Source organism: Haliaeetus albicilla, chromosome 6 (assembly GCF_947461875.1).
Source record: "Haliaeetus albicilla chromosome 6, bHalAlb1.1, whole genome shotgun sequence".
NCBI classification, from domain to species: domain Eukaryota; kingdom Metazoa; phylum Chordata; class Aves; order Accipitriformes; family Accipitridae; genus Haliaeetus; species Haliaeetus albicilla.
This window is the reverse complement of record NC_091488.1, coordinates 22,498,763-22,520,877: the sequence shown is the minus strand read 5'-3', so window position 1 is coordinate 22,520,877 and position 22,115 is coordinate 22,498,763.

The following is a 22,115-nucleotide window of genomic DNA, read 5'->3' as shown; positions in this document are numbered from 1 at the left end:
CAGAAGTAATTCTAAGAACTAGCAACCGGAGAAAACAGCACAAGCTATCCTAAGTCTTTTTTCTAAACCTTAAGTAGTTTAAGTAGTGGGCTGAAGAAACAAATGGCTCTTTAGCTCATTCATTATCTAGGTCCTTGGTCTAGACACTAGCACAACAAACACCTTTAACCACAACATGTAAGTGGTTCCATTCATCATTTTCTTCCCCTTTCCACCCAGTCATCGCCTCCTGTTTAAACCATTGTCCTAGAGAACCATGGAGCAAAGCAGAGCCAGGAACCTGTTTTCTTTTCTTTCTGGTTTTGGGTAGCTGGTACAGCCCAGACTTCTTGGCAAAAGGCAAGGGCTAGCCACACCACTCTTTCCTTAGACACTTCAGCTTGGGAAGAAGGCTCTGAACAGCAGTTTCAGAGACAAGCCAAGCTATGGCTCTAGTTAGGTGCCTGCGGCCAGGCAGCATCACCTTTCTCTCCCTTGCTGGTTTGTTGGCTCTAGCCCTCTATGTTAATACTGTATATCACTTTCTTAGGCAACTGACCTTCTTTGCTCACTCTATAGAAAGTGGAAATACCTAATTTGTCACTGGGAATTCTATTTCAGGACAGGTATGCTTACTTTTGTTTGTGCTATGTTAAGTACAAAAGTATTTAAATTTATTTTGGTTCTGACCTTCATATACTAAGGAGTAATACCGAATAACTCCCCAGATTCAGGACATCCAGCAACTCCCCAAATTCAGCACGCACTTCAGGTGTCCACCTCCAGACTGGAATACAGTTTTCTTTATTTTGTTAAAAAAATAGTTTGCAAACAAGTAATTTTTTTCTGTTTCTTTGGATGTGCTATAAATTTTACTATACATATTTATTTGCAAGTCCTTAAACTTAATTTACTCATCCGAATTTACACTGTCTGTATCTTGTTCTCTATTCAGACCAACCCCCTGAAGCTACAGAAGTAAATATCACTTATGTATGACTGGTTTCATTTATGATTCCTGTCTGCTAATACAATACCACTATGTTTGGTCTCACAATACTGCAAAGTAAAGGTTAAATTAAGACAAAACAAACAAAGCCTGGTTCATTGACATTTAAAACCCGTTATGAAAAAAAGATCTTGTCTAGCTAGACCCTGCAGGGCTCACTACACCTCTAAGATAGAACCCCAAATTTCATATAAAGCAGAGTTTTTCCTAGGAAAATGTAACAGAAGCAGAAGCCTGTGGCATCCATAAAGTTTGAAATCAAATAAGGTATAGTAAGCAAGTTTGTCTTGAACCCAGACATAAGCACACTAAAGCAGTGATGTACTTAAGAAATGATGTACGTAAGCCACCTTAAGAAGGCCACAAAGGTATTGTGAAACAAGATACCGTTTGTATAACCAATGCATGCCTTGCTAACAACTGTGCCCCTGAAGAAGAACTAAAAGACTAATAAGAAGGGAACATCCTACCCCAGGAGGCACTGAAAAGTTGAGTAATTGCTAATAGGCATGAAGTCAGCAAAAATCTTCCATAACTGGAGGAAAGGTGAAGACAGCAGGGGGAGATCGCAACCACTGGCTCAATTCAAGACCAAAAAGACTCACCCCCCTGTCTCTCCTTGAGCATGCACTGTAGAGTAAAAGAACACTGTACCTTTAATTCAAAGCAGGGAAACTAGCCTAAGAGAAAGTGTGGTAGATAAGCAACTACCAGTAATAGTTTTGGGGAAGAACTTTGGAAATTGAATATGTATAACTGAACTGTATAAATTGCTTGCCTGTTTAGGCATGAGGTGTGCTAGCTTTGTGGATTACCACCTAGTCCCCAACTTTATGCAAATATGAATTGGAACAAAATACCTCTGCTCTGTGTGTATACTGGCATTTCACGTACTGGGTAAACGACCCCACTTTTGGGACAACAACAGGGTAATCTGTGACTGTATATAAGAATTCTATAACATTGTAAGAGTGCTAACAGAGTTTTGTAACACAGCTAAACATAAATATATAAACAATACATAGCCATAAAGGGGCAAATGGAGATTTGTGGTATAACTGCACAACTGGGGTGCAGGAAAATATGTTCAAGCAGTAAAATCTGCAAGGTAATAGCTAAGGATTTACAGCAGTCAGGAAGGATATGTGATGAAACCAAAATAATCCTGCAGAACAAGTAAGATAGATGTCTGATGGAACCAGAATGATCCTGCAGAATAAGCAAGAAAGATTCCTGGCAAAACAAGAGCAAGACCTGGTCCCAAAAATAAGATGCATTATGTCAAAGGAGGATGACATCATCCCCTTTTCTTCTGGGGAGGGGACTAGGAGCCTAAAGCATCAGCAATGAGAGAAGCTCATTGGCTGAGGCAACAGTGACCATCAACACTAACTACTTGGTGTCAGCTCCCTGTATTGTATTTTCACAGCTAACACAGGTAATAAGTGTCAAGGACTGACTGCTTTGAATATGTATTGATAGCAATTGAAAGTGATTAAAAGCTAGCCATTAGCAGTGTGACTTTAATGACTGTCATTCAAGTGTTCATCTGTTGAAAGTGGCCTGATTCATTAATCTTTCAAACACTCCATAGCAATAAACTCCAATTTCCTGATACAGACTTATGCATATATAATATACATATACATATATAATATTTGTAAATGTATATTTATAATGTGCTTATATTAATGTGTATATATATATACACCCACACATATATTTAGTAACAACAAAAACATCTGGAGATATGCTCTCTCAGGTATCCCTTTCAGGGTATCTCAGACATCTCAGAGATATGTAATTTCATTCCAGCTTCCAAAACACACTGTATAGAGGCAGGAAGCCACACTTTAACCCCTTGCTGCCAGAATTAAGATGATCTTTGATTGAACTGAAGAAACAGTTTGGCTCATCCAAACAGGAAGTTGTCTGGCAGCTGCTGAGGAACTTAATATACTTCACTTTGTTGTATTGCACTTTCAAGGACTGTACTTTCTCCTGGCACTGCACTTCAGCCTGCAGGATGCATCTCTACATATAGCAATCACGTTGAATATTTTCTTCACTTCAGATCACAGGGTCTTAGTTTCAACTTTTACCACATAAGGGAGACAGCAACCTGACAACCAGCATACAGCAGCTCAAGTTGAATGCCTTACACCACTATCTGCAAACATTACAAATCTGCTGGTGATTTTCAGGGGCTGTTGTCAGGTCTAGTTTGGGCTAGTTTGTAGTTTTGAAGGGATTCAACAGAGCATTTACACAATGCATCACTTTCTAAACTTTAGAAATCAAACCTGAGGGATATATAATTACAGACTATGCAGGACTTCATACAGAAATTCCAAAATTACATTCACTAAGATAAGAATTGTCCAGAACTGTAGTCGTGCAAAGCAGTGTGTGCTATCTGGACTCTCACTAGCAAAAAAATCTGCAGTAAGTAGTAACAAAAGTCTCTGATTGCTCATTGACAGATTTTTATCATGGCAAAATCACAAGCTCTGCACATCATAGGAAAAATGATTTGGAGATGAGTATACTTCTATCCTACTGCATAATGCACTTTTTATATTAGATATTATTTGTTTTGGTATTTTCCCAGTCTTACAGTAATTAAATGAAATAATGACCACAGCATGACTGGATCCATTTAAAAATAATGAATAATATACTAGTTTCTATTTATTTCTCAAGCTCCCACCACAATATAAGCATGTCTATGCTTTGTTTCCTAGTATTCCTGACTATATTATACTTACAGGATGAACACATATGATGCAACCTTTTAAAACTCACTCCAGGCAAACTTCAAATCTGAGAAAATCTCTTACTCTGCTCTTTATGGATGATTTTCAGTCTACTCACAATTAAGATGCACTTAAGTTCTGTTCTGGGTTTGTGTGATGGAGTTTTGGAGCAGGGGAAGGGGCTACAAGGGTGGCTCCTGTGAGAAGCTGCTAGAAGCTCCCCCATCTCCAAGTCAGACCCACCTCTGGCCCAGGCCAACCCAATCATTGATGGTGGTAGTGCCTCTGGGACAACAGATTTAAGAAGGGGAACCAGTAGTGAGTAGTGGGATTGGAATGTGAGAGGAACCCCTCTGCAGATACCGAGGTCAGTGAGGAAGGAGGGGAGGAGGTGCGCCACAGGAGGGCATGCCCCTGCAGCCTGTGGTGGGACAGCAGGCCGTCCCCCCCCCCCAGCCCATGGAGGGGAGCAGGGGACCAGATGCTTACCTGCAGCCCCGGGAGGAGCCCGTGCCAGTGCAGGTGGATGCCCCCAAAGATGGCCATGGCTCCATGGGAAAGCCTGCGCTGGAGCAGCCTGTGCCTGAAGATCTGCAGCCCGTGGAAAGGACACATGCTGGAGAAGTTCATGAAGGACTGTCTCCCATGGGAGCGACACCACTGTGGAGCAGGGGAGGAGTGAGGAGTCGTGTCCCTGAGGAGAAAGGAGTGGCAGAGACAACGTGTGACGAACTGACCACAACCCCCGTTTCCCATCCCTCTGTGCCAGCAGTGGAAGGAGGCAGAGAAAACTGGGAGTGGAGTTGAGCCCAGGAAGGAGGGAGGAGTGGGGGGAAGGTGTTCTAAGATTTAGTTTTACCTCCCATTATCCTGTTTTGATTTGATTTGTAACAAATTAAATAGATTTGGGTTTATTTCCCCAAGCTGAGTCTGGCTTTTTTCCATGACCATAATTGGTGAGTGAACCAATTCCCTGTCCTTGTGTCGACCCACAAGCTTTTTGTTATATTTTCTCCTCCCCATCCCACCGGGGGGGGAGGAGGGAGCAGGCAGCCTCATGGTGCTTTGGTGCCGGCTGGGCTTAAACCAGAATAAATTTCATTTTAAAAACAGTAACAGGCGATATGCCAAAGTGCTCTTGATTTTTGAAATGGTTTGTTAGGTGGTATTTTCACTGAATTTCTTCACAAGTGAAGTAAATTACAAATTTGAAATTTCTAATATATTTCAGTGGCTCAGCAGAGTTTGTAATGATTGATAATGGTAAAAAGTGCCATTAAGATTAAGAAGTCCCTGTCACAGAGACAGAACACAGTAGCATAGATTATTTTTATTGCTTCCTAGAAATTCAAGGAATACTTGAAAATATGCCTGCTAAGGTAAATCAGCCTGATTAAAAATACAGAAAAAGAGAGTCAAAGCCTGTGAGATAACAGAGTGCATGCTGTGGATGATAGCCCATTCATTAGATACTTTAAGGTAAAATACCTGTAGGCTTAAGTCTGTTCTTGTTGGAGAAAGCTCAGACTAGAGAAAAGAACTGAGGTAAAAACTCTTAGAAAACTTTTAAAATGTAACTTATTGATTGAGCAATTCGGACTACAACTCTGTTTTATTTTTACAGGCTTATATAAATAATACAGCAAGTTCCTCTTATGCATGATCAGCAGGTAGCAGTAGGTACCTGTAAAAATTTCCCCAGAGATCAATATTTGGATTTATTTTATGATATTTTGTAAACATAATACAACAGAGTTTTCTGCTCTCTTATTTCTCTCTCTTGAAGAGAAAATAGGCATTCCATGTAACCTCAAAGCAGAAATAAGCAATACTGATAACTCATGGGTTTTGTCAAAAAAAATTCCACTTGTGTGTACTAGAACAAAACGTGCATTAGAGAGAAGAGAGATGACTGCTTTAGCAGGTGTTTCTCAAGAAAAGACTGGCTTTTGGTGGAAGGTTGATAAAGATAGATGAGGAAATTCAAAAAAGCTGTTTCTTGTAGCAGACATTAATCAAGAGAATATCTATGCTTATACTGCCAGTTTTTGTATCTGGGCTGATATCCAGGACACAACATACACAGATGTGCAGGCTGACAGGCAGTTTTAGGCTTCAGTGACATCCCAGTCAAACACGTGAGGGAGAAGGTCTGCATCACTTTCTGTGAGCTATGTTTGCCCCACAGTGTAGGCATTGCCCTCGAGTTTATCAGATAGCAAGAAGTCACCCATTACAGGTGAGTATGGAGGCCAGGAGACTAGAGGGGAAGGAGAAAAATCACCCCAAAAGATTCTCCCTCTTGCATCTTCCTCTCTCCCAGTCACCATGTCTTTGTGTCAGATCTCCCACCAGGTAATTAAACTGAACAGATAAAATTGAAAAGAATTTTGGAAGAGACCATAGGGCTAGGATGTAAAGAGAATTTCACAGTTGTTGAATATATTGAATGAGCTCCTTGTTATTTTATTATGCTGTATCTTATAGCTTTATAATAACTTTTTGTTGTTTTATACTGTAGGCAGGAGAGAATATGGCTTTCCTTTGTGTCATTTACTGTTAGCCTGATAGTTTGTAATTTCTTTTATAGTCAGGGCTAGTAAATGCTATAAATTATATGTAACTATGGATTAGGGCTTAGGCCTCATCTTGCACTTTTCTATAACCTCACTGTAGGCAAAGAAACAAGCATAAATTTAGAATACAAACTGACAGAGAGAAATAGGGAGAGTCATGAAAATACCTTCATTCTAGTCTTTCACTTTACAGTCAGAGAAGAACAAAAGGACCATTAAAAAACCAAACCAACCAACCAAACAAAAAAACCCCACCCAAAATAATACATGGCATTGCATGAAGATCTTGATTCATAGGCCTGAATAAACTCTCCAGAAACAGAGGATGGTGTTTTAAAGGTTCCAAAACAAATAATAAAGTTCTACCAATTAAAAAAACATATGTTAAAACATATTTTTTTTTAAAAAGAATATGTAGTATATACTATATGATTTTGCTTTTTAGAATAAGAATTTACTACATTGTTTCATCTTTATATTTCAGTTCTAGTACCTATTGCAGTTTCTTTTTTACAAAGAATGACAAACATGATTACACACTTATTCATATTAGAATTTAATGGCAGGTAAAGTAAATGCCTAAATACATTAAAGGTTGGTGTTGACTATTTGACTTCCAGATGGCAGATCCTCAAACATGCTAAAGTAAAGAGGAATGAAGATGCCTCACATGTACAAGACTTCACCAATAATGACAGTTAAAAAGAGGCTATAAAATATATGCATAATGAACTATATAAATAAAGACTATGTAAAAACTGTACAAGTGAACAAATGTCAATTTGGACCAAAACCAAGAAGACAAACAGAAAGTTCATGATATAAGGAGACTGAGAGGAAGGTGGTGCTTAAATTTGCTAAAAAATCATGAACTGCAACAGAAGTAGAGTGTAATTCCAAAAGCAAAGTCAGTCATGAATAAGAGTCTGGAATCTGGTCTAGAAATAGAGTGCCTGCCCCTGGAGTTAGAACTTGCAGAAAAGAATTTTTTTATCTCTGTTATACTGCCTTTACCATTCAGTTATAGTTTAGATACAGCTAAATCTTCATCTGTTTCAAAACTTAATTTCATAAAGTTCATTTTAGATAGGATGCTAAATTTACCACTGAATCTACTGCTTTGAACTTTCTCTATTCTATTTGCCACTCCAGTCCTCGATGTAGTGCTTTAACTTCATTTTCTGTCATCTTCAAAAATAATTATCAATTTCCCTTTCATGTCTTGCCTTTTTTTAACTGTGAGTTTCATTTACAATATGGTCTTGCAAATATATGTATAACTAAAAAGTTGCATTTCCTTATCTTAAATTTTCCATGTCTTAATCTCTTTTTCTTGGCTATCGGTATCAGTTCACACTGTCATCTACACAGCATCAGAGAAAGCTGCTTCTTATAGTAGCAAAACTGTAATTTAAATTTGATCTACAAGATATTTTGGAGCAGATAGGTTTTATTGTGTGTCTCTTTGGCCTGAATCTGAATGAATCACTGAGTCATGCACCTACTGGGATGTTTTTAGTAATTGTTTGTTGATTTTCTTTTGGCCATTTGAAGTTGAAAGCACTTTTGATTTCTTTATTATACATTGGAGGAAGGTCATTGATTTGATTTGTGATAATGTTCAATTCTTCTGTTAATGTTTCTGTCAAACATAGTGTAAATGTCTGTTTTATTATGTGTGTAAGACTCCTTATAATTGACATTTAAATTGTAATCAGTGCATTTATCTAAAATTGAAGGTTCTCAAGATGAAATAGTTTTATCCAGGGAAATAGAGAAGTATTTATAAAATGTGATAGTCTTAATCCTTATTTTAACAGTTTTAGAAACCGAGTGGACAAAATACATTTCAGCAAGATACTAACAGTGCAATATTTTGTCTGAGAATATGCAATGTTCAGTATTATTTTTTGCATGAGGCACAGAATGTCTATACTGATTGCTTTATGACAAAATACATAATCTGAAGAATATAAATCAGCTTTTTTCACCCCTGCTGTGGGAAATAGAAACCCTGGCACAACATTGCCCAAATCCTGCTCTGCTACATAGTTCTGCTGCACTTCCCCACATAAAAACACAGGTCAGTTCTTGAGAGGCCCATGTCACAGATACTGAATGCCTTTGGCTATCTCTGTCCTGTCAAAGGTAAATTCTACTATAAGATTTTCCTTCTAAGTCACCGCTACTTAATGTTGCAACAAAACAATAATGGACCCTCTACTGCTTCATAATATGATTCCTGGGTTTGTCCATGTTCAGTTTTGCAAAAAATGACAATGTGTTTCCTTCAAAATAGCATGCATATTAATGTATTGTTGATGAAAATATCCTGGTTTTTTACCTGCCAGCTGCCCAGCAGCTCATCTTTTTCTTTGAGTACTGCAGTGCCTGCTGTTTGATAGTGTACTGTCCACTCTGAGACATTAGCACAGCTGCCTCATTATGGCCTCTTCATACTAAAGCAATATTACCTTATTTACATTGCTCTTACAAACGTATGCTCCAGTCTGGGCCAGCTGTGCCAATCTGACAAATGTGAAGGGCATTGATTAGGATGGGTAGGGATTCTGATTTTATTTTGTTAGTGTCCCAAATGCTTCACAGCAGAAATGGTACTGCTAGTTGACAAAGCAAAATTAACAAGCTGTGGACTACCTCTATGATAACACACCTACTTTCACCCTAGATTCCTTGGAACCTTAAAGCTCAAGCAAACACAGTAGAAGAGGACTGTAGCCTTTCTTGTACCACTTATTATCTGGCTTTATCTTAGACCACCTATGGCATCATCTTCTGGTACACCAGCGCGCCACTACATTCACTGCTGAAACTGGGAAGACTCAGTTTCAGTGTGACACTTCCAGCAATTGCCAATGACAGTAACTGTAGCCAGAGTCTGCGCTCTGGAGATTATTTTCTAAAATAGATAGAAAACACTCCTTCTCCTGTTTTTAGAAAAGTATTTTTTGTCTCTAATCTATTTCACAGGCAGTCCTTTCTGTTTTCAAAAAAACCCCAGGTTTTGGGAAAGCCCAACTGTGTCTTAGCTGGAATGGAAAGTAGGAAACAAATTAGCACATCAATTTTGGAAACACCGGTGAGGTTTGCTCATGTAACTGTTTGAGAAGGTTGTTCTATTCCATAAGTGTGTATGTACATATGAACATTGTGGTTGCAGAAATTACTGACTCTGGGCATCCTCAACAGCTCGCCTGTACTAGTTTAGCTTAAACAGATGATCTCTTGTAGTTGCCTATTTAGACTGAAGTGGATAAGGCAGTGCTCACATGTTTAGGAATAAAATGAGCAGCTAGCCGAGTTGACAATTATGTTCCTTCTTGTGTAGTACAGCTGTAGCCAGAGGCTGCAAGCCCTCATGCCTTGTTATGAAGTAATTTCTGTGTCACAGTAATTCAAAAGAATCCCTGATGTTAAGTCACATTTTCACTGCCACAAAGGTTAGACTCAACCACATGAACATAAAGCAAAACAGAAGGGACTCTTTGACAGACTCCTTGCTCCCTAAGATAAAGAGCTTGCTCTCTAACTCCCTTTTTTAAATATTGTTTTTTAATAACTTTGTTTTTCTTCCCCAATCAGTGCACAAACTGTAAACTGAGCATATGACTCATACACTCCACAGCACACTCATGACACCTTTTCATGGTACATTACAATTATAATCTGTTGTCACATATATAGTGGAAACATAGAAAAATACTAATGAAAGCATCCAAAAAATATTTAGAAATATGGATAAATGCAAATCCATGCAAATGCAGCTGTCCTGAATTAACTTTTCCCCTCTGCTACCTAGAAGAAAGAGATTATTCTATGTGTGTCTGGTTGTCACCTCAGAAACTTAAGTGAAAGATTCCCTTTTAGAAAAGTTCCCAAACAAGTACTTTTGATGCTAAGAAATGCATTACTTTAGTGAGTAGCAAATGCTTTACAATGAAACTGGCAGCAAAGCTCTGGTCTAGAACTTGTCCTGATTATAAATATGAAATAAGTAACCAGTGCACCACATTTAGTTAAGGCAGGGATATGTGTCCAAATGGATTGATCCATGAACTGAAAAAAGGACTGGGAGACTGAATTATCACTATATGCAAGGTCATTGACCGCCTTTTTCTATTTCCCACAGATTTTTGGCACCCACTTGAAGGAATTCTGAAAAATGTGAGTAGTAGATGACTAGATGTGCCAGGCACCACAGACAAACAATAGAAATGTTAGAAAAAAAATGAAATACTGAAGGAATAAATTTTCCTCACATTAAACTGTATGTTGTAAAATATTGCACCATAACCATAGTAAAATTGACCAATGAAAGAAAACTAAGAACCATGCTTGTGCATGTCACATGATTTCATTCAATTGCATAAAAAGGCTGATAACTCTAATTTTGTAGAAAAAAGAATGTTATTTTTTCCCCACTTTAACAATTAAATCTGTGAAAGAAAGTAATTAAACCACTTAAAAAGGACCCCTATATACTTGTTTTTTGAAGCAAGTAAAGATTGGTGAAGAAAAAAGGTGAGAAATAGAATCAAAGATGGTTCAGCTCTTGCTTAAGTAATCTAATCTCTCTAAGCAGATCTAAAACACTTGCTGCCATAACATCAAAGCAAAGTGCACCCTAGAATGACCAAAGTCTAGAACTGTAACAGGAAAAGACTTTACATATGTGTGCAGGAAAGGTAGTAATGTTCTGCTAATTCAGGAACCTTTAAATGAATTTGTTGTAAAGAGATAGGTGATGTAAAATTATATACAAGTGTCATATAATAAATATGCACTATCATTAATCTTATTTAGGACTCTTAATATGAACCTACACTGAGCTTTTAGCTATTTATAAAAACATGCACTAACACAAGTAGTTATGGGAAGACTGACAAGTTTCATGAGTGAACCCTTGCTAGTCAGTGAGATTGTGGAGGCTGTCTCTTTTTAAAACAAATTGCCACTGCATCCATTTAAATCATGCATCTAAAACTATAATGAGAATGATGCATGAGATTTATATAGTATTCTTTATTCACAGGTCTCAGACCTTTGGATGAACTAATTTAACAACTGAAGATGGATTTCTCATCAAGAGATGAATGGAACATAACCTTTTGCCAGGTTTCCGATGCAAAACAGCTGGTTTAGAGAAAATTTGCAGATATAGATAGGTACAATTTAGGAACTCTAGTTTCATGGGTTTAATTTCATAGGCTAGAAAAGCTTGAAGCCTTATCACAAGTTCTTTGTGAGTTTAGAGCCATTATAATGTACACCAACTAAATGTGAAAATCAGATTCCAGAATTAGGCAAAACAAAATTTAAGCCATTCTTCACAATTCGTGATTAATGCCATTATTTTAGAGCTCCTGTGTTGCTGGGAGGTAAACATGTGGCGGAAGCATAAGTCTCCTTTCCTCTTCTCTTGATGATAATGCTGTACTTAAAATTTAGCTGTAAAAGCAGTTTTGTTTTCCTATCAGAATTCAACTGCATCTCCCAAATCATCTGGTTTATCTCCTCTATGATCACTGGCAAAGGGAAAACAACTCGAAGCCAACAACAAAAGTAGCTCTAACCATACATTTTTTAATCAAAGCAAAGTGATTCCTCTCCCATTGCACCACCTAACACATCTTGTTGCTATTTTGTACAGCAATAACAGTGAATCAGGAGCTTCTTTGACCAGTAATGTGTTTCAGCGTGTGGGACACCATGAGGTCTGCTCACACTTGCACCTCAAGAACAGACCCATTTGTAGGTAAGAGAGGGATAACCTGCTACCACACAAGCAACAATCACCTTTCAGCAGTGAATACTGGCTTTAAACAGCTGGGACGAGTGGTTGTCCTTGAGTTAGGAGAGCTCCTCAAAACACCCTTGTTAAACTAAAATTAGTAAATTATATTTTGCATTCCATGAAAACAGAGAACCATGCAAACTCAGTTACAGTGAATCATTGGCCAAGTAGCTATTACACACTTTGTGTGTGTGCGTGTGTGTGAAAGGTTGTTTCCAGACATCTGTAGGAAGCTATTGAGTGTTATTCACAGCATTTTTGAAATCTGGATCAGAATGAATGTCTGCGGATGCCTTTGATAACAGACAGGAAACTCCCATTCATCACCCAGCCAGCTGCTGTTGTTACCAGCTCATTTGCTGCTTCCTCTCTCCCCTTCAGGAGACAGCTTCTTGGGAGCACGGTGTGCCACTAGTCTGTATGAGGAACAATAGATTGAAATAGAGCAAAAGACCATCTAAGCATAAAGTTGGTTTTGTTGTTTGATTAATTAAAAATGAGAGGGGAAAAATGTTAGAAATCGTACTGTATTTTATTGTGCATCATTTCTGCCAAACACTTCTGCCACTGTTACAGCTACTAGTGCAAGCACTGCTCCCACCATTCCTCTTGAGCGTGGCACAGGAATGGAAGCAGCAGAAGTCAACAGCTTCTGTGGGGAAAGGGCACGTGTTAATCTTACCCTTACAAAATCCTTTTGAAATAAATAATAATAATAAATAATAATAATAAAAATAATTTTTTTTTAAAAAAGGAACACTTGTCATCTCCAGGACTGAAGAAAGCATCTAATTTCTTCCATTGCTAATTTTTAAGAAGAAAACTTGAGAAGGAATGAAAACATAATTAAAAACAAGGTGACATTTTCACTTAGGCAGGTAAATAGAAAACAACAAAAATACCCCCCTTTATGTGATTACCTTTGATATTGAAAAGCCGGTTAAAGAAACTCTCTAAGACTCGTTTTGGAGTTTTAGAAAGCAGGCATTCTTTATTGCAGCACTGGATGCACGGGGGATAGTTCCACCTAGCGTGCATACCACAGCTTTAGCACAAAGAGGTTATATAGAATAACTAATTGCATATTAATCAGATTAATATGCATATACATAAAAATAATTGCAACTTATTATCATAGTACTACCTACATCCAATCATGCACAATGAAGGATCCATTTGGGTTGAAGGGCTGCTTTTGCGACCACCGACCCATTTGAAGTTCTTGCTGGCTGTCCTCGAAGTCTTTATTCTTGTCCTTGTTCTTTGATCTTGAAGCTTAACGCAGCTTCAATCACATGTGGTCAGTTTCAACATTGTTCTCATCTAGCTTACAGGAACATCTAGTCATAAGAGCAAAGAACTGCAAAACTTATGAGTAACTAACTCTACTAGTAATTGCTTGCCTATACTTTTGTCTATTGTTTCAATCATAGTGTTAGTATAAGATTTCTAATAGCTATTTACCAAATCTCACTTTTACAGTCACCTAGCAGCAAACCAGTTTCCACAGCTGGTACAAAATATTAAAACCATCAAAATATTTAGACATACCATACAGAATGTATGGAAATATGCTATCACCTTTGTCTCACTAAATTGCAGGAAGGTACTTCACTGAGATCACTTACAGCTAAAGACTAAACAAGTGAGAATGAGCAGTCACAATGCACTCTTCCCACTCAGAGCATTCCCACATTAAATAATGATTTCATTTAAACATTCTGACAAGATGGTTTTCAATATGTTGACTGATTACTGTGATAAAAATGTAATTAGGCAAAGTATCTCTTTGTGACTAGTAACCTGGCTGTTTTCTTACATGTGCATTGCTGTAAGAAAAGAAAAACAAATTGTAGTACCACAGACATACACCTTCCTCATAGTTCTGGAATACAAATTATTTCCAAGAATCAGAACTTAAAAATTAATCTATAGATTGTTTTGCTACAAAAATTGCTGGCAGTGAATATACTGATGGAGCAGACTGTGCCAGGATAACTTCTTTAAAAGCTTACACTGGTTTTCTTCTTATTTAAGGCAAGATCCCTGTCACTGAACTCAAGATAATTAAAAGATACACACCTGGTTTAAAACAGTCAACTAAGTATCCGTATAATCAATGGAGAAGCAAAGGGGAGAGTTGTCCCTTGTCTAAGACAAGTGTCCAAGACAGTTTGGATTAATTGGCTTCAAGAAAAGTCTAATCCTCATTGTGGCCTAGAGAGAGAAATGAGGTGATTAACTTAAAAAAGACCATAGCCAATGTTTGGGCAGCTTTGATAGTTAATGGCTTTTAAGGAGTGGCAGGGGAAAAAACTACATATTTGTGCCTGACACATAAATGATCTGTGTTATGGATATGTGGCTTAGACCGGTATTGATGGAAGCAGCATGAATTCTTGGAGGTATAACGTTGTTTCACGTTGACCGATACATCCTAAAGGCAAGCTGAAGGAGAATGAAATTGGTTTGGGGATAGGTTGTTCCAATACCAACAGGCATTAGTCATTTAGGCAGATGAAGGCGACTAGAATGTGGCACTGTCCAATATTTAAAAACAACCTGAAATTGTCTGTATGCATATATGACAGGACAAACACCTCCTTGGAGCAAAGAAGGATAAGCTTGTGTCTTCTTAGCACAGTAATGCATGGCAATTTAATCCTAGGAAAGTCATTTAGATGAATGCAGTGAAAGAAAAGGGACAAACTGTTATCCCTACCATTTTTCAGAGGCAGTAAAGAAAATCATGTCATGCAGAGTGAATATTTCTAATGATTTATGGATTTCCAAAGTCAAATTACAGTGCTGGCCTACACTTCTGTTTTCTCTTGTTAAAATGTTGCTATGGTTAGTTACCAAATGCATAGATGTGAACAAACTTAGAAAGCCATGAGGTAATTGCACAAGAGTATTACACAGTATCAGAATTTCCATGCTATAAAAATTGAGATCAACACTAATTATTTATGGTTCATTTTGTAGAACTATCCAGTGGCTCATTTTAAGGTAGTGGTGGACAGCACAACAGCATTTTGTAACACTTGACTTAAAAGAATTCTAGCTTGACTTAATATTCAAGTTTCTTCTTCAGCTTTGCCAATGTCAGTGGTGTTAGAGTTTGCTTCTGTCCCCATTGCTAAATATCGCAATTGCCATCTGCACTTCAAAATCACAAACTATTTCTCACAACTTTCTTTATGCCAAAATCTCCATTTCCCCATTCAACCAGCTACAGAAATATCTGATGCCTCAAAGTAAGTGTTTTGATGTTAAAAACGCTGTTGAGTAGAGCTGAACAAGGGATATTTCTAATGCTGAGTACAGTTCAGTGCGGCAGTAATTCAGAGATCACTGGAAGAGCACTAGCAAAGAATCAAGCCCATCACAGCTTAGTGGTATCTTTTTCTTTTTAATAAGTTCATTGCATTTGGAAATAACATGGCATGCATCGACACAAGTCTTGACACATTAACCAGGAGGTGTTACAGTCCTGTGTATGCCTTGTGTTTCTTGACATAACATTTGAACAGTGAGATGCAATATGCTGTCAGAAATTTTTCTGTCATCCTGGGGTATACTAGTTTTGTGTAATTACACCAAAGTATTTCTGACTTTTTGAAATTTCTGGGTTTATATCACTGTCTGGCACTTTATAGATCCACACACATATACATGTATATGTGTATGTGTGTAAAAAGCTGTGATAGATGCTTGAAACATAATGTCTACTATTTAAAAATTTTGAATTTAGAATGCAGGCAAAATTCCTGTTATTAGCTGTGGTGCTTTAATCTTGGCAGGCTGCCAGGTGGCCACCAGGCCACTATCTCAGTCCTCCTCCTCAGCAGGACTGGAGGAGAAACCACAATGAAAAAGCTCATGGGTAAGATAAGGAGAGGGAGAGTACTCACCAATCACTGTCACAGGCAAAACAGACTTGACTTGGGGAAATTAATTTAATGCCAACTGAAAACAGAGTAGGATAGTTAGAAACAAAACCAAAACTAATCCCACCTTTTCCTCAAATCCCCCCTTCTTACCAGGTCTACCTCCTCCTATCCCCCCCAAGTGGCACAGGGGGATGGGGAATGGAGGTGTGGTGGTGCATTTCTTTCCCCCTCTCCAGGCTGATTTACAAAATCGGGAAGGCTTGCTAGGCCTTAGCGTAAGTGGAATGAGTCGGGCAGTTAAGTGACCCTTGACCGTGCCAGGAACTGTTACACAGCTAAGACAGGGACTTATGCTGTGTGTCTCAAGGACTCCTGCTGCCCGGCAAAGGCAAGGCGATGGGAGTAGAGATAGCCAGTTCTCATAAAAACCTACAGCCAATTCTTTCTCATAACAACCTTTAGACATTACAGTCCTCTCCTAACACTCTTGGAGCATCCCATATCTATGTTTTAAGTTATTTTCAGCCTGCCTCAGAGCTTTCCTTATCTGCACGTGAAACAGTACCAGTGCAGCTGGGATTCCAGCAATTTGTTGATGATGAAAGCCAATCTTCTCCTGAACCTATAAACAGCAGTACTAAGTGAGGCCCTTTGAGGTCTCCTGGACTGCAGCGGGCTGTGACTAGCATCTCCTTCTGAGTGGGACGCCTCTCAGAGCTTACAAACTTTCTGTTTGTGAAAATCGGAGGACTGTCACCAAAAGCTGACATGACCTGGGCTGATACTCTGTGGTCCTTGAGGCTCGACCCTTTGCCCGTTGAGAGACGCTGAAGCATTCAAAGTGAACCTTTTCACAGACCTTGAGGGGAATTTTTAACAGGTATACCTCTTTTTCTCTCTTTTACTCTTACACGTATATCTCTTAGTGTCTTTCAGAATGCATGTGTACTAACCTGAAAAGTCTGTAATACATATATTATAGCAAGTATATTATAAGTTATTACTTTCAAATTTATACTTAAATTACTGTCGTAAACTTTATTCAACAGTGAATGAATTTTAGGCTGCTATTATACTCGTAATCCCTTTAGATATAAACCATTGACCAAGTCTGAGACTAGGAGTCGATCCAGCTGCACCTAGACTCTGACAGGAGTTTAGAAAGCAACGGGTCTTCTCTGAACCTTGTGACTCAATGGGAGGGTCTCCCCTACTTCTACACATTCCTGATCTTTGCACAAATCACAAGAAATTAATTCTAACTTAATTTTTCTTTGTAATGTTCATCTTTTTAACTTACTATGTTTCGGTCTCTGTATACATAAGTTTAGTCTGATTCTAATTTAGTTTTCCTGTGTGCATTTCATCCATGTGCTAAGTAATAGAGTGAACACTGCCACCGAATTCTGTGAAGTCACACTTTTATATAAACTTCTATTAAATCATTTTTCTATTGCTAATATAATTGCAGGTGATTCTTTAAAGGAACCTTCTTGTCTCTCTCATTCCCCACAGTGACAGGAGGTTACAGTCAGTAACTCCTCTCTAGCAGCTGCTGCATAGTGGGTTTTACGCTTGCTTAAATATATTACCACAGAGGAGTCACCAGCATCACTGATGGCTTCAGCTTTGGCCAGCTGTGGATCCATCTTGGATCTGGCTCCAACTGGCTTTTTCTGATGTGGGGGAGCCCCTAGTGCCTTCTCACAGAAGCCAGCCCTGCAGCCCCCCACTACCAAAACCTTGTCATGTAAACCCAATAAACTAGCTCTGCCAGATTTAATTATTTTGACCTGGAGAAAGTAACTGTTAGAAGAAAAAAAGTTTAGTCATTGAAATTATCCATTCAGCCTTCAATTTCTTCACTAAAATAGCAAACGAGTACATGGCTGAACTTTTTGGTAGCCGGAATATAGCATATAAAATAAACCATCACATTGTCATCAAACAGTAATGAAGTTCAGGTCTTACCAAGATTAAATGGGTTTATATCACACAATAAATACTGTACATCTAGTCTCCTAGCCAAAAATGAATGCTGTGTATGTGAATATTTAGCCACTCTGAAATTCAAACATCTTCATTTTATTAGTCAAGAAATTTACCTTGGGCAGGACCATGACTTAAGCAAGACATAATAAATAAAACATCTTATCTTAGGTAATCTTAAATATAACATCTCATCTATCTTCTGAGATATTTTAGTGTTATTGCATCTTTTTTTTAATGGTAATTGATTTGGGTAGTAATTTTTAAACAAGCTCTGCCCAAATATTGTAGAAAAATCAGGCCATCCTAGTGAAATTTGTACTGTACTTACCTGTCCCGGTAAATTCATTTGAGACAAGTTTTTTGCTTTATCATTACATATGAGTATTTATCATCCTTAGTGTAAAAATCTTTGAGGAAAAAGGAGAACAAAACAGTTCTTAATCTAGATTTAATCAACTGTACTAAGGAGCAAATTGTAGCAGTTTTGGTTCACAAATACTGAGAAGCAATGAGGAATCATTTTGAAAAAAAATTGTTCTTTCATTTTTATGAACTAAGGTGCTTATCAACACTTCAGGGACTTTAGGAATGAATTTTTACGGTCATCTGCATGAGTACAATTCTGAAGAGAACTCTGATAATACTTGTAAAAGCCCTAAATACATTCAGAGCATGTAAGCTGACCAGACACCTAGGGAGAGCACCACAAGACAGAAGGGTCTGGATAATAGCATCAGATAATGGTACAGTATTTATATGGTGATCTTTCCATTCTCTTCCTACTATGCAGAAAGAGATTGTTCTCCTGTGGCTTCAATGATAGACTAGCAGTGCCTCTGCAATCAAGTGCTTTTATTTAAACAGACTCTCCTCTCCTAAGCTTTGCTGAATGTGTCTGAATTTCACACTGTTGTAGAGAGCCAGTACAAAGAATATCTACCCTCTACTAACACACCTCTTGAAGACCTTTGGCCTAAAGGAGTCTGCAATGGATCCTGCATGAATCTCTCTATAAAGATTTTGTTTAAGTTCAAAAAAGCAATGACCAAAAAGAAAAAGGCAAAGTACCTGCCAAGTCACACTCTGAAAATTTAGGTCTTCAGGCAAAGCACTTCCTTATCTTTAGTTTGAATGATTCCAATCAATGTTAATTATACTTCAAACATGTTGGTGAATTAGTGTCTTAATGCAGTATTCTGCTGCCCATGTAGAGCTTATTAGAGAGCAACAGAATGAAATGACAGAAAATTACAAAAATAGGTAAATTACTGTTATTTGGCTTGCTGCCAAAGTCACCTTAGCTACTTTGATGTGGTTTCAGTTTAAGTGGATTGACAACTTCCACTGTTTTCTTAATGGACTGCATTATAAAAGTTTGTTATGTGTCAAGTCACCGCACTCATACTGGAAGATATAACAATACTACACAGGGAGAAATGCCTTGAGGTCTTTCAAGATCAGACCAGTTGACCATGCAGCAAATTCATGGCCAGTATCTGCTCTCTGTGAGGCGTATCCTATCAGGTAAGCCTGTCCAAGATGCCTTGAAACAGCTTGAGAGATGGCCCTGTAGACAGTCTGTGTATGGGGGCAGGCAGATTGCACACAGCCTGATGTGATTTCAGCTGCTCTCATGCCTGTCCATCAGCTGTTGGACATCCATGTGTTGACATGGATGAAGAGATCAGTAGTCAGGCTGAAAATAATAAATGCTTCAAAGTAAAAACTACAAGAAATATGAGAGCAAGAAGCAGCTGTATGTACGTTATTGCTTTTTTAATATAAATGGCATAAATGACAAAATACTAACCCCCAAATCTATTGTCAAGTTGTAAAACTCATTTAAAATGCATTCAATATAATGGCTAAGGGTATGTTTTACATCAGCTTTATACTATCCTATCCTTAAAAAGTACAGATGCAACTGACATAGTCATGGTGTCAAGTCAAAGAAATTGCAGCTGTGAACGTTGTCAGTTGTGGATTGTATGTGTTTGAAGTAAGTATCAGTTGATTTATCTTTTGACGACTTTTCCTGGACCTTATTGGACCATGGGGACATTATCAAAGGCTCTTTTCTAGATATAGCTTTAGTCATTTAAGAAATCATCATCCCCGGCAGGTTACTACTATTCCTAGTTAGACATTTCTACCACCACAGTTGAAACGTCATAAAGTTTGTGCAAAATACGTCACCTCTGTTTAAACTGCCAACAGCTAGAGCTACTAAATATACAACTGCTCCCTGAGCATTACCCCCCTGCCACTGAATACCAGTGGTTCATAGAAAAGGTTCTTGTTTGTGCAGCATCACCCACTTCTTTTCAAAATCATTTGGGTGTACTCTTTGCTGTGTAAAAAACTGGCTGGATAGTGGAGCCCAAAGAGTTGTGGTGAATGGAGTTAAATCCAGTTGGTGACCGGTCACAAGTGGTGTTTCCCAGGGCTCCATATTGGGGCCAGTTCTGTTTAATATCTTTATCAATCATCTGGATGAGGGGATCAAGTGCACCCACAGTAAGTTTGCAGACGACACCAAGCTGTGCAGGAGCGTTGATCTGCTTAAGGGCAGGAAGGCTCTGCAGAAGGATCTGGACAGGCTGGATCAATGTGATGACGCCAGTGGTACGATGTTCAACAATACTAAGTGTCAGGTCCTACACTTGGGTCACAACAACCCCATGCAACACTACAGGCTTGGGGAAGAGTGGCTGGAAAGCTGCCCAGCAGAAAAGAACCTGGGGGTGTTGGTCAGCAGCCAGCTGAATGTAAGCCGGCAGTGTGCCCAGCTGGGTAAGGCGGCCAACAGCATCCTGGCCTGTATCAGAAATAGTGTGGCCAGCAGTGCTAGGGAAGCAATTGCCCCTCTGTACTGGGCACTGGTGAGGCCGCACCTCAAATATTGTGTTCAGTTTTGGGCCCCTCACTACAAGAAAGACATTGAGGTGCTGGAGCACATCCAAAAAAGGTCAATGAAGCTGGTGAAGGGTCTAGAGCACAAGTCTTAGGAGGAGCAGCTGAGGGAGCTGGGGCTGTTTGGTCTGGAGAAGAGGAGGCTGAGGGGAGACCTTATCACTCTCTACAACTACCTGAAAGGAGGTTGTAGCAAGGTGGGTGTCAGTCTCTTCTCCCAAGTTACAAGTGATAAGATGAGAGGAAATTGCTTCAGGTTGCGCCAGGGGAGGTTTAGATTGGATATTAGGAAAAACTTCATCATTGAAAGGGTCGTCAAGCTTTGGAACAGGCTGCCCAGGGAAGTGGTTGAGTCACCATCCCTGGAGGTATTGAAAAGACGTGTAGATGTGGCTCTTGGGGACATGGTTTAGTGGTGGACTTGGCAGTGCTAGGTTAACAATTGGACTCAGTGATCTTACAGGTCTTTTACAACCTAAACGATTCTATGATTGTATGATTAATGGAAACCATTCTGAAACAAGGGGCTCAGCAGCTGCAAAGCCCAAGGGGACAGAATGAAGCACAGCCTTCTTTCTTCAAAAGCAGCACCTCGGTGCAGAAAGGTATTTCAAGTTCTCCAAGCCAGTAAAAAAAGTGCACAAAAAGGGATATGACTTTTAGTTCTATTCCTAGTGGGTTTTATTTTACACTGTTTTCATTGGGTGAAACACTTCAGCATGACTCAGAGCTCCTTAGGTCAGTACTAGAATTTGCAGTAAAGTTCCCTTTTCATTCTTTATTTGCTTCCCCTTTGTCATGTACATTTCCAGGAGCATGGCAGATTCAACAATGCACACACAGAGTACACACACACACATATCCAATGTAAACTGGGATTAAGGTTCTGTCTGGGAGAATAGACTGAATCATATCATCCTCAGTCAGTACTGAGTAATGCTAAATGAGGAAAAAAAAAAGTCAAAGTAAGTTTTCCTGTGCCTTAAGTTGCCCATCAATTGTAGTAGCAGTCATAATATTATTAATATTGCACATTTTAAAGAATGTTGAGATGTCATTGCGTAATAATTAATGTATTTGTGGCAAATAGATGGACTCTTACAGGTATCCCACAGATTTTGAAAACTGGCAAATAGTATTTTCAATAAGCAACTGCCCTGTTCTCTGCCCTCACCCTTGTTC